Source organism: Jatropha curcas, unplaced genomic scaffold (assembly GCF_041381405.1).
Source record: "Jatropha curcas cultivar XTBG-Jc1 unplaced genomic scaffold, XTBG_Jcur_1.0 HiC_scaffold_682_pilon, whole genome shotgun sequence".
Taxonomy (NCBI): Eukaryota; Viridiplantae; Streptophyta; class Magnoliopsida; order Malpighiales; family Euphorbiaceae; genus Jatropha; species Jatropha curcas.
Window position 1 is genome coordinate 51,089 of NW_028322519.1, and position 5,173 is coordinate 56,261.

The window sequence follows — 5,173 nt, forward strand, 5'->3', positions numbered from 1 at the left end:
TAAAGTTACAGTTACAGCTCCATTGAAGTAAAATTGATGCAAGTGTTGTTGACAGTTTTTGGAGAAATTTTGTTAAAGTCATTTAGATTTTGTTGTATTTTGTTGAAGTCAAGAGGTAGGTGAACTACCTTGCTTTTAGGTAGGTTTGGTGAACAACCTTCCTTGACTTATGGAAGGTTGGTGAACAAACTTTAGACTAGCTCTACTATAAATGTTTACATTATGCTGTAATGGTAAAATAAGAAGTGAATATTTGTTTCTTCACACTTACAAAATCTGCAGTTTTTTTTTCATTTTCTGCAGAATTTCCTTCTCTTCCTTAATTTTCTGCTCTTCTAAACCAACAACCTGTTATTATCATATCATCAATATAAAGCAACAAAATTACAATTCCACACTTAGTTCGGCAAGTGAATAATGTAGAGTCATGTGGACTAGAGAGAAAACCAAATTGAACAAGAGTGGAACTAAATGTCGCAAACAGGCCTGAGGAGGTTGTTTTAATCCATATAAGGCTCGTCGAAGTCTGCAAACCTTATAAGGAGAATGATAACTAAGGCGAGGATGAATATAAACCTCTTCTGTTAGATCATCATGAAGAAAAGAATTTTTTACACCCATCTAGAAAAGTGTCCACTTACGTACTGCAGCAATAGCTAAGAGACTGCTAACAGATGTTAGCCAGCTACTGGAGCAAAAGTTTCTTCATAGTCGATACCATACTCTTGAGTGTACCCTTTGGCTACTAAGCGAGCTTTGTAGCATTCAACAACTTAGTAGCATTCAACTGTGGCATCAGAGCAGGTCTTGATCTTATAGATCCATTTGCAACCAATAGGGGTCTTGTTTGGTGGTAGATCAACTAAATCCCAAGTATGAGTTTTCTCTAAAGCCTAAAGTTCTTCAGTCATAACTTGCTACCGAATAGGGTCAGTATTTGCCTCACGATGAGAATGAGCCTCACGAAGGGTTGCAATAGTAGAGTAACAGTGGAAATAAGAAAGATAATGAGGAGTTTCTTTTACCTGGGTAGAACGACAAAGAGGAGGAGATGCAGTCGCAGGTACAGATCAACAATTGGTGCAGATTCAATAGGGGCAATTAGGAGTGGGCTGATATTGAGTATATTAAAATCATTTGGATCAGGACTTGGAAACAACTCATTAGAGGAGTTAGTGAAAAATATAGAGTTAGTGAAAAAAAAGAGTCAGTATTAACATAGTGATGAAATTTGGAAAGAGAATTGAACATAGTATTTTCCCATAAGGTAACATGACGGGAGATGCGTAACTTGTTGTAAACAGGATCCCAACAACGATACCCTTTGTGTTTGTGAGGTTGTAAAAGGATAAAAGAAGCACATCCAAAAGGTTTAAGAATCGAATAGTCAAGAGGTTGTCTAAATAACTTTTCAAACGGAGATAATTTACGAAGAACCAGAGTAGGAAGACGGTTAATAATATAAACAGCATGAAGAGCTGCTTGTTCTTAAAACTTTTTTAGACATGAGGCAGGAAGAAGAAGGGCACGGACAGAATCAAGAATATGACGATGTTTGCATTCAGCTCGCCCATTCTATTGAGAGGTGTGAGGACCAGAACATTGAACAACGGTGCCTTGTTGACTAAGAAACTGAAGTAAAGAAGAATCCCAATATTCCATTGCATTTTCTATCCAGTGAATTTTAATATCACAAGAGAACTGAGTTTTAATCATTTTTGCAAATGTGATATAAATTTGTGATAACTCAGATCGATTTTTCAAAAAATATATCTAAATAAAACGAGAATAATCATCAACAAATAATACAAAATATTGAAAACCATTCATTGAAGAAATAGGAGAAGGACCCCAAATGTCAGAATTAATTAAGCCAAAAGGAGTGTCTAAATAGTATCACTATGAGAAAAAGACAATGCAGGTTGTTCTGCAAGCTCATAATTTAAACAATTCAATGATTCAAACTTAGTAGATCCTAATAATCCATGAGAAATTAAAGGTTGCACTTTACTGGCTGAGGCATGACCAAGACAAAGATGCCATTGGTGAATAGAGGAATTAGGGATTGCAGTTGCAGACACATGTCTTTGAGGAAGATGTAAAGATGCAAGCTCAAATAATCGTCCCACCCTGCGATCTGTCCTAAGAATCTGTCCCGTTTGCAGATCCTATACCTAGACACTAAAGGGAGAAAAAATAACATTAAGTCCTTTTTCACACAGCTGACCAACAGAGATAAGATTGAGTATTAAATTGGGGATATAACAGGTGTCAGGAAGATAAAGATTCGAGGTAGACACATACCAGTATATGTGATGTTCATTTTAGTACCATTTGCAATATGGATTGGTGGTAAGGAAGATATAGATTTTGCAGAAGACAAAAATTTAAGATTAGTGGTCATATGATTGCAACATGCATAGTCAAAAAGCCAATAAAAATTACTCATAGTGGCAAACATGGCAGTAGGGGAATTGGAAGAAAGAACCTATTTGAGTAGTGCCTCAATATCACTCATGTTGATGGCAAGAGAACCCTTAATAGCAGCAACAACAGTGATAGAGGGAGATCCAAGCTTTGAGACATTCTTGAATTTAGAATTTCCTCTTTTTGGTCCTAGAGGGTGTGTGGGATAATTTTCAAGAATATTACCATAACTATAACAATATCTGCATTCTACAGTTGGATAATAAGAAAAAACATGACCAATTTGATAACAATTCTTATAAAGTTAATTGCCAGATTTCTGATGTGAGAATTCAATAGTTGCAAGAGCTGTTTCAAATTGAGGAGTTTTATCCAAACTGAGATGAGTCTATTCAAAAATAATCTCTTGAATAACAGTATCCAATGATGGGAGTGGATTTCGATATAGCAGGGATGCTCCAATAGCCTCATATTCTGATCGGAGAGCCATTAGAACTTGAATGAGATGAAGATGATCCTCACTGATTTTGGCCTGAGATATTTGATTCCAAACTGGTTGAACCTGGGCAAGAAAATCATTTACAGATTGGCATACTTCTTATTTCAGATTATGAAAAGTAGTCCATAACTGATAATTTTGGGCACGCCCAGTGGTTTGATATCGATTAGCCGAAAAATCCCAAATTTCTTTTGCAGAGTCATAATCAGCAAATTGGATATGAATGGATAGGATAGAGGTATTGCGAAACCAATTGATGATCTGATGATTTTTGCTTTCCCAATCCTCAAGAGCTCTACAAATTTTGCATCAGTTTCATCTTTCTCTCTTGTTGGCTTAGTGATATCTCCGGTTACAATACACCAAAGCCTGCGACCTATCAAGAAACTTTCATTCCTTAAACCCAAAGATTATAGTTGGTGCCATTTAGAAACCGTGGTAATAGGTCTTGGAACATCAGATTTCTCCATTGGAACAGAGATGAACAAAGTAGGGAAATACAGGCACAAAAAAAAAAAAAAGAAATGAAGTGCAAAGTGGTATAATAACAGAAATGAGGAATGAACCAGAACAAGTTGCAGAGAGAGAAAAGAGACCCCAGAAACTAGAAATGAAGCCTTTTGGCTCTGATACCATGTTAACAGAAAGAACACAAGTAATATAGGAAAGATTGTGTATTGTTTTTGTGTGTATTATGCACAGAGATAGTACATCTATTTATACATGACAATTACCCGTAATCATGCTAAATCAAGTCTCCTATAATCATAATCAAATATTCTATAATCATAAATCTCCTACAATCATGCAAGGACAGATTTTCTACTAACAAAAACTATTAATCAACCTTTTCAATAATTAATTGATTTACAATACCATAGATATATTAGCTTTCTTATTTTATCCATATGTATAATATATTTTGCTTTCTACTTTACATATATTACATTAATAATTGTATTTTTAATTCTTCTTAATTAATTTTATTATTGAATCTTCAATTAACATAAATTACTTTTTAATCAGTATAACTTAATTTTTCTTGTTTCATTTCACCCGAGTCTCTATATAAATATAGGAATATACATAATTTAAATTTTAATATTATAGAAGCATATAAGTAAGTATATTAAAAAAAAGGGGTAATGTTCAGTTTTTCTTATTAACTTGCTGTTTTAAAACTTGTTTTTCTTATCATCATCATTAGACATGTAAAGTTCAATTTATTCGTTGTTCTATACACAAATATCAAATTTATGTCTATCTATCTATATCTATATCTATAGCTATGGCCAAATGCATATTTGGATTCTATATTTTAACAAAAATAATTTTGGGGTCCTTTAACTTGTGAAAAAACCTATTGGGGTACTTATACTTATTTTTTTTGTAATTATTGCATACCTCACTACGGCAAACATAAAGCATGGATTGCAATCGCCCTGACCAGCAAAAAACAAATCATTTGGCAAGTGAATATGACACGTCAGACTTCATGCAATTGGGGGGCAGTTTCTTTCCTTCCAATGCAACGACTCTCAATTTATTTTATTTTTGTTTTTTTTTTTTATTTCAAATCTTAAATATACTTTGACAAAACAAAAGCATATTTGAGTTTGAGATTGAGAGGAAATCTATCTATATCTACAGGTGTCACTGCATTCGTGTAAAACGCATCCCAGAAAGGAGAATCAAAGCTCAGTCTTCCACTGATAGATGTAAGAGAGAATGTGGATAATGGAAAGCAGTTTGTTTGTGATTTTATGAGTTTTTTAGTTTCTTTTTGCTTTTTATTTGGGCAAAATCACTGCATTTATGATGTTTAAAAGAGTTTGTCACTTTAAGAGAGAGTAAAGTGTGAAAGTTTTTTTTTTAAAAAAAAAAAATTAGTGGAAAGAGTTTATTATTATGAAATTCTAAACATGGACTTGAAATAGCTAAACATGGACTTGGCATTTATGAAATTCTTTGAATTTATTAATTAAAAATTAGGTTCTTTGATTTGGTATATTTGCTGCAAAGCGTTTGGGTTTAAAATATTCCCTATTTTGTTTTCTAATCCAAGATGGCTGATAAGAAGGTCAATATATTATATTAGATGGTTTCACAGGGCACTTTGACATTTGCCATAAATAGTATACATTGGTGGTATGAGATCCCTAGAAAAGGGAGTTGACCTAATAGATGCTCATAATTTGATTTTCTTGTTAAACATTTGATTTTGGATACCAGAATGTGATACAACTT

At 33.5% G+C, this 5,173-nt stretch overlaps 1 pseudogene; it reads right to left on the bottom strand.

Moving 5' to 3' along the window:
• Window positions 1-1,868: 1,868 nt before the first annotated feature.
• Window positions 1,869-3,589, bottom strand: LOC149491759 (uncharacterized; annotated as a pseudogene).
• Between the last annotated feature and the right edge of the window lie 1,584 nt (window positions 3,590-5,173).